This window comes from Arachis ipaensis, chromosome B2 (assembly GCF_059453495.1).
Source record: "Arachis ipaensis isolate K30076 ecotype BB chromosome B2, ASM5945349v1, whole genome shotgun sequence".
NCBI lineage: Eukaryota > Viridiplantae > Streptophyta > Magnoliopsida > Fabales > Fabaceae > Arachis > Arachis ipaensis.
The window spans coordinates 66,119,876-66,128,778 of NC_142437.1; the positions used below are offsets into that span (position 1 = coordinate 66,119,876).

The 8,903-nt window shown below is 38.5% G+C and overlaps 1 non-coding gene across 1 annotated transcript; it reads left to right on the top strand.

The window, feature by feature from the left end:
• The first annotated feature begins 3,827 nt into the window (after positions 1-3,827).
• LOC148574208 (small nucleolar RNA R71) lies at positions 3,828-3,935 on the top strand. The gene has a single exon (XR_015905492.1). It is a non-coding gene; the product is annotated as a small nucleolar RNA R71 (small nucleolar RNA).
• The last annotated feature ends 4,968 nt before the right edge of the window (positions 3,936-8,903 follow it).

Below are 8,903 nucleotides of genomic sequence, written 5' to 3' on the forward strand. Positions count from 1 at the left end.
AAATAAAACATAAAGCTCAAAACTCGAAAAACAGTAAAATAAATAGACAAGGAGATTAAGGAATGAGTCCACCTTAGTGAGGATGGCGTCTTCCTCTTCTTGAAGAACCAATGGTGCTTTTGAGCTCCTCTATGTCTCTTCCTTGCCTTTGTTGCTCCTCCCTCATAGCTCTTTGATCTTCTCTAATCTCATGGAGAATGATGGAGTGCTCTTGGTGTTCCACCCCAAGTTGTCCCATGTTGGAACTTAATTCTCCTAGGGAGGTGTTGATTTGCTCCCAATAGTTTTGTGGTGGGAAGTGCATTCCTTGAGGTATCTCAGGGATTTCATGGTGGGGAATTTCCTCATGCTCTTGTTGAGGTCCATGATCTCTTGTTTGCTCCATCCTTTTCTTAGTGATGGGCTTGTCCTCTTCAATGAGGATGTCTCCCTCTATGTCAATCCCAGCCGAATTGCAGAGGTGGCAAATGAGGTAAGGAAAGGCTAACCTTGCCAAAGTAGAGGACTTGTCAGCCACCTTGTAGATTTCTTGAGGTATGATCTCATGAACTTCCACTTCCTCCCCAATCATGATACTATGGATCATGATGGCCCGACCTATAGTAACTTCAGACCGGTTGCTAATAGGAATGATTGAGCGTTGAATAAACTCCAACCATCCTCTAGCTATAGGCTTAAGGTCCAGTCTTCTCAATTGAACCGGCTTGCCTCTTGAGTCAATTTTCCATTGAGCTCCTTCCACACATATGTCCATGAGGACTTGGTCCAACCTTTGATCAAAGTTGACCCTTCTAGTGTAGGGGTGTGCATTTTCTTCCATCATTGGCAAGTTGAACGCTAGCCTTACATTTTTCGGACTGAAATCTAAGTATTTCCCCCGAACCATGGTGAGCCAATGCTTTGGATTTGGGTTCACACTTTGATCATGGTTCCTAGTGATCCATGCATTCACATAGAACTCTTGAACCATTAAGATCCCGACTTGTTGAATGGGATTGGTGAAAACTTCCCAACCTCTTCTTTGGATCTCAAGTCGGATCTCTGGATACTCATTCTTTTTGAGCTTGAAAGGAACCTCAGGGATCACTTTCTTCTTGGCCACAACTTCATAGAAGTGGTCTTGATGGACCTTTGAGATGAATCTCTCCATCTCCCATGACTCAGAGGTAGAAGCAATTGCCTTCCCTTTCCTCTTTCTTGAGGATTCTCTGGCCTTAGGTGCCATTGATGGTTATGGAAAAATAAAAAGCAATGCTTTTTACCACACCAAACTTAAAATGTTTGCTCGTCCCCGAGCAAAAGAAGAAAGAAAGAAGGAGAAGAAGAAAAAGAATGGAGGAGAGGGAGAGGGGTGTGTATTCGGCCAAGGGAAGAAGAAAGGGTTGTGTTGTGTGAAAATAAAGAAGGAATGAGGGGTTTATATAAGGGTGGGATGGGATTTAGGGTTCGGCCATTAGGGCTGGGTTTGGGAGGGAAAATAGTTTGAATTTTGAAGGTAGGTGGGGTTTTTGCGGAAGAGAGGATAGATGTGAGTGGTAAAGAGGTGATGGGGAAGAGTGATTGAGGTGATTGGTGAAGGGTATTTGGGGAAGAGAGTTATGAAAAGGTGTGAAGAGGAGAGAAGAAAAGGTAGGGATCCTGTGGGGTCCACAAATCCTGAGGGGATCCTGTGGGGTCCATAGACCAAGTGGGGTCAAGGACTTAACATCCCTGCTCCAATTAGGCATGTAAAACGCCCTTGCTGTGCAATCCTGGCATTTAACGCCAGACTGCTTCTTGTTTCTGGCGTTAAACACCCAAATGTAGCCTATTTCTGGCGTTTAACGCCAGACAGATGCTTGTTTCTGGCGTTAAACGCCAGCTTGGTGCTTGTTTCTGGCATTAAACGCCAGACAGATGCTTGTTTCTGGCGTTTAACGCCAGACTGCTCTTCCTCCAGGGTGTGCTATTTTTCATTCTATTTTTCATTCTGTTTTTGATTTTTCAGTAGTTTTTGTGACTTCACATGATCATCAACCTAAAGAAAACATAAAATAACAATAGAAAATAAATAAATATAATTAGATAACATTGGGTTGCCTCCCAACAAGCGCTTCTTTAATGTCAATAGCTTAACAGTGAGCTCTCATGGAGCCTCACAGGTAATCAGAGCAAGGTTGGAACCTCCCAACACCAAACTTAGAGGTTGAATGTGGGGGTTTAACACCAAACTTAGAGTTTGGTTGTGGCCTCCCAATACCAAACTTAGAGTTTGACTGTGGGGGCTTTGGTTGACTCTGCAGTGAGAGAAGCTTTTCATGCTTCCTCTCCATGGTTACAGAAGGAGATCTTTGAGTCTTAAACACAAAGTTGTCCTCATTCAGTTGAAGGACCAACTCTCCTCTGTCCACATCAATCACAGCTCTTGCTGTGGCTAGGAAGGGTCTTCCAAGGATGATGGATTCATCCTCATCCTTCCCAGTGTCTAGGATTATGAAACCAGCAGGGATGTAAAGGCCTTCAACCTTTACTAACACGTCCTCTACTTGTCCATAAGCCTGTTTTCTTGAGTTGTCTGCCATCTCTAATAAGATTCTGGCAGCTTGCACCTCAAAGATCCCAAGTTTCTCCATTACAGAGAGTGGCATTAAGTTTATTCTTGACCCCAGGTCACACAGAGCCTTCTCAAAGGTCATGGTGCCTATGGTACAAGGTATTAAGAATTTGTCAGGATCCTGTTTCTTTTGAAGTAATTTCTGCCTATCCAATGCATTCAGTTCATTGGTGAGCAAGGGAGGTTCATCTTCCCAAGTCTCATTACCAAATAATTTGGCATTCAGCTTCATGATTGCACCAAGGTACTTAGCAACTTGCTCTTCAGTAACGTCTTCATTCTCTTCAGAAGAAGAATACCCATCAGAGCTCATGAAGGGCAGAAGGAGGTTTAATGGAATCTCTATGGTCTCTAGATGAGCCTCAGATTCCTTTGGTTCCTCAAAGGGAAACTCCTTATTGGTCACTGAATGTCCCAGGAGGTCTTCCTCACCAGGATTCACGTCCTCCTCCTCCCTTGTAGGTTCGGCCATGATGGTCAAGTCAATGGCCTTGCACTCTCTCTTTGGATTTTCTTCTGTATTGCTTGGGAGAGTACTAGGAGGAGTTTCAGTGACCCTTTTACTCAGCTGGCCCACTTGTGCCTCCAAATTTCTAATGGAGGACCTTGTTTTATTCATGAAACTCACAGTGGCCTTAGATAGATCAGAGACTATATTTGCTAAGCTAGATGGGTTCTGCTCAGAATTCTTTGTTTGTTGCTGAGTGGATGATGGAAAAGGTTCGCTATTGCTAAACCTGTTTCTTCCACCATTATTAAAGCCTTGTTGAGGCTTTTGTTGATCTTTCCATGAGAAATTTGGATGATTTTTCCATGAGGGATTATAGGTGTTTCCATAGGGTTCACCCATGTAATTCACCTCTGCTATTGCAGGGTTCTCAGGATCATAAGCTTCTTCTTCCAAAGATGCCTCTTTAGTACTGTTGGATGATTCCTTCAATCCATTCAGACTCTAAGAGATCATATTGACTTGCTGAGTCAATATTTTATTCTGAGCCAATATGGCATTCAGAGTATCAATTTCAAGAACTCCCTTCCTCTGAGGTATCCCATTACTCACAGGATTCCTTTCAGAAGTGTATATGAACTGATTATTTGCAACCATGTCAATGAGTTCCTAAGCTTTTGCAGGCGTTTTCTTTAGGTGAATGGATCCACCTGCAGAATGGTCCAGTGACATCTTTGATAGCTTAGACAGACCATCATAGAATATATCCAGGATGGTCCATTCTGAAAGCATGTCAGAAGGACATTTTTTGGTCAGTTCCTTGTATCTCTCCCAAGCTTCATAGAGGGATTCACCTTCTTTCTGTTTGAAGGTTTGAACATCCACTCTAAGCTTGCTAAACTTTTGAGGAGGAAAGAACATGGCTAAGAAAGCCGTGACCAGCTTATCCCAAAAGTTCAAACTATCCTTAGGTTGAGAGTCCAACCATATTCTAGCTCTGTCTCTTACAGCAAACGGGAAAAGCATAAGCCTGTAGACCTCGGAATCAACCCCATTGGTCTTAACATTATCACAGATCTACAAGAATTCAGTTAAGAACTGAAAAAGATCTTCTAATGGAAGTCCATAAAACTTGCAGTTCTGTTGCATCAGAGAAACTAATTGAGGCTTTAGCTCAAAATTGTTTGCTCCAATGGCAGGGATTGAGATGCTTCTTCCATGTAAATTGGAATTTGGTGCAGTAAAGTCACCAAGCATGTTCCTTGCATTGTTATTATTCTCGGCCATGTCTCCTTCTTTTTCAAAAATTTCTGTCAGATTTTCTCTAGAGAGTTGTGCTTTAGCTTCCCTTAGCTTCCTCTTCAAAGTCCTTTCAGGTTCAGGATCAGCTTCAACAAGAATGTTCTTATCCTTGTTCCTGCTCATATGAAAAAAAGAAGAGAACAGAAAATATGGAATCCTCTATGTCACAGTATAGAGATTCTTTATGTAAGTATAAGAAGAGAATAATGGAAGAAGGAAAAGATAAGAATCCAAACAGAAGGGAGAGGAATGAGTTCGAATTCTTGGGTGAAAGAGGGGTGTTAGTAGATGAATAAATAAACAGAAGGGGATGAGAGAAGAGAGAATTAGAAAATTAAATAAATTAAATTAAAAAATATTTTTCTTTTAAATTAAATTTAAAGTTAGAATTCGAAAATACAAAAAAAGAAAAATTAAATTAAATTAAAGTACAAATCAAAACAATTAGTTAATAAAAAAGGAATTTTGAAAAAGAGGGAAGGGATTTTCGAAAATTAGAAAGAGAGAGTTAGTTAGGTAGTTTTGAAAAAGATATGAATCAAACAAAAAGGTAAGATTAATTGAAAAAGATTTGAAAATCAATTTTGAAAAGATAAGAAGCTAGAAAATAAGTTAGAAAAGATTTTGAAATTAATTTTGAAAAAGATGTGATTGAAACTTATTTTGAAAAAGATTTGAAAAAGAACTTTAAAAAGATTTGATTTTGAAAATTAAAGTTGATTACTTGACTAACAAGAAACAAAAAGATATGATTTTGAAATTTAAAGATTGAACCTTTCTTAATAGGCAAGTAACAACTTGAAAAATTTTTGAATCAATCACATTAATTGTTAGTAAAGATTTTGAAATTATGAAATGGAAATAAGAAAAAGATTTTTGAAAATCAATTTGAAATTTTTGAAAATCATAAAAAAAAAGATTTGATTTTTGAAAAAGATTTGAAAAAGATAGAATTTTTTTAAATTGAAAATTTGATTTGACTCATAAGAAACAACTAGATATTAAAAATTTTTGAAAAAGTCAACTCAAATATTCGAATTTTATGAGTTAAAAAGGAAAAGATTTTTTTTTTTTAATTTTAATGATGAGAGAGAAAAACATCAAAAAGAATCAATGCATAAAAATTTTGGATCAAAATAAATGATACATGCAAGAACACTATGAATGTCAAGATGAACACCAAGAACACTTTGAATGTCAAGATGAACACCAAGAACTTATTTTTAAAAATTTTTAAGAAAAGAAAAACATGCAAGATACCAAACTTAAAAATTTTTAATTTTGAGACACTATGAATGCAAGAATGCATATGAAAAACAAGAAAAGATGCAAAACATGAAAATGCAAAGATCAAACAAGGAAATTCATCAAGAACAACTTGAAGATCTTGAAGAATGCAATGCATGAATTTTCGAAAAATGCAAGAAAGAGATAAACATACAATTGACACCAAACTTATGACTTGACACTAGACTCAAACAAGAAACACAAAATATTTTTGGTTTTTATGATTTTATTAATTTTTTTGAATTTTCGAAAATTATTTTGAAAAAAGAAAATAAGGATTTCAAGATTTTTAACAGGAATTCCAGGAATCTTGCAGTATTAGTCTAAAGCTCCAGTCCAGGAATTAGACATGGCTCACTAGCCAGCCAAGCTTTCAATGAAAGCTCCGGTCCAAAACACTAGACATGGCCAATGGCCAGCCAAGCTTTAGCATACAAATCAGGCATACAACAGCTGATACTTCATCCAACTTCATTCTATGCTGATAGGTGGAAGCCCCAGTCCAAATGAATTAGACATGGCTTTACAGCCAGCCAGGCTTCAACATGCTTCATGACACACTAGAATTCATTCTTAAAAATTCTGAAGAAAAATATCTTTTTGAAAATATTTATTTTTATTTTTTTTTTCGAAAATAAGAAAAACAAAAACCTTAAAATTAAGATAAATTTACCTAATCTGAGCAACAAGATGAACCGTCAGTTGTCCAAACTCGAACAATCCCCGGCAACGGCGCCAAAAACTTGGTGTTGTTGCCAAAAACAAATGCGAAATTGTTGTTCCATCCCCAGCAACGGCACCAAAAATTTGGTGCGCAGAAATTGTGATCATCAACAATGGCGCCAAAGACTTGGTGCTCTCAAACGTGAATCACTCTTTGTCACAACTTCGCACAACTAACCAGCAAGTGCACTGGGTCGTCCAAGTAATAAACCTTATGTGAGTAAGGGTCGATCCCACGGAGATTGTCGGCCTGAAGCAAGCTATAGTCACTTTGTAAATCTCAGTCAGGCGGATTCAAATGGTTATAGAGAATTGATAATTAAAACATAATTAAAATATAAAATAGGATAGAGATACTTATGTAATTCATTGATGAGAATTTCAGATAAGCGTATAGAGATGCTTTCGTTCCTCCTGATCCTCTGCTTTCCTGCTATCTTCATCCAATCATTCCTACTCCTTTCCATGGCAAGCTTTATGTTGGGCATCACCGTTGTCAATGGCTACATCCCGTCCTCTCTGTGAAAATGGTCCAATGCGCTGTCACTGCATGGCTAATCATCTGTCGGTTCTCGATCATACTGGAATAGGATTTACTATCCTTTTGCGTCTGTCACTACGCCCAGCACTCGCGAGATTGAAGTTCGTCACAGCCATCCCTTCCCAGATCCTACTCAGAATACCACAGACAAGGTTTAGACTTTCCAGATCTCAGGAATGGCCATCCATGGGTTCTAACTTATACCACGAAGACTCTAATATCTCAGACTCGGTCCCCTGTATTAGATATCTAAGAGATACCCATTCTATCTCATATTCATGTAGAATGGAAGTGGTTATCAGGCACGCGTTCATAGGTGAGAATGATGATGAGCATCACATAATCATCACATTCATCATATTCTTGGGTGCGAATGAATATCTTAGAAGAGGAATAAGCTTGAATTGAATAGAAAAACAATAGTACTTTGTATTTATTCATGAGGAACAGCAGAGCTCCACACCTTAATCTATGGTGTGTAGAAACTCTACCGTTGAAAATACATAAGTGATAATGGTTCAAGCATGGCCGAATGGCTAGCCCCCATAAAGGTGATCAGAGGATCAAAAGATAATCCAAAGATGATCCGAAGATGACCAAAAGATGATCGAAAGATGTAAATACTATAGTAAAAAGTCCTATTTATACTAAACTAGTTACTAGCGTTTACAAAAATGAGTAAATGATGCAGAAATACAATTCTGGGGCCCACTTGGTGTGTGCTTGGGCTGAGCATTGAGCTTTACACGTGTAGAGGCTTCTCTTGGAGTTGAACGCTAGTTTGTAACCTGTTTCTGGTGTTTAACTCCACTTTGCAACCTGTTTCTGGCGTTTAACTCCAGAATGCAACATGGAACTGGCATTGAACGCCAGTTTGTGTCCTCTAAACGCGGACAAAGTATGGACTATTATATATTGCTGGAAAGCCCTGGATGTATACTTTCCAACGCAATTGAGAGCGCGCCATTTGGAGTTCTATAGCTCCAGAATATCCACTTTGAGTGCAGGGAGGTCAGAACCCAGCAGCATCTGCAGTCCTTCTTCAACCTCTGAATCTGATTTTTGCTCAAGTCCCTCAATTTCAGCCAAAAATTACCTGAAATCACAGAAAAACACACAAACTCATAGTAAAGTCCAGAAATGTGATTTTTATTTAAAAACTAATAAAAATATATTAAAAACTAACTAAATCATACTAAAAACTATGTAAAAACAATGCCAAAAAGCGTATAAATTATCCGTTCATCACACGCCTAGCTCCCGGCGTGCCACGCTCATGCATATTCTTGGGGGATCCTCTCTGGACTCAAGTACTGGCGTGCCATGCCAGTGCAATTTTGTGGCGTTTGCTTTAAGTGGCACGCCCGTTTCACACGCCCAGCTTGTTTTGTTGTTTTCTTCCCCTTTTTGATGTCTTTTTCACCTGAAATTCAACACAAACTCATTTCAAAGCAATGTACTATTATGTTCATTAATTAATGCATGAATTGTGATGATCTAATGAGATTATGCCCTTTTATGGTCCTTTTTATGCAAGAAAAAAGGTAGATGATGCAAGTCATCAATCAACAAGAAGACGGGTGCAAAAACAAAGTTTGGGACCCTAGAATACACATCAACCATCATCAATCTTAGGGTATTGTCACTTGTTTCAATTCTCTTGAAGGCTTTATGTGCCTAGTTTGGGATCCCGGAGGCTATTAGAAATCTAAACATTGGTGGGGATTCACGGAAGAATTCAAGCATAAGTCACCATAGCAAGGACCCCATCAGTTGTCCAACTTAAGGACAATAAATAAAAATGCTAGGTGGGAGACACGTCACTATAGTAACCTCTTTCCATTCTCTTGTATATATAGTTGATGAATGAATTGGGTTGCCATTGTTAGGTACTTTCTTGCCTTTGATATCATTCTTGTCTATATTGCTCTTAGATGTTAGTTTGCTTAGTTAGATTTGTGTTTTAGGTTGCATATGTGAGTAGTTAATAAACTTGTTTTGAATTGCAT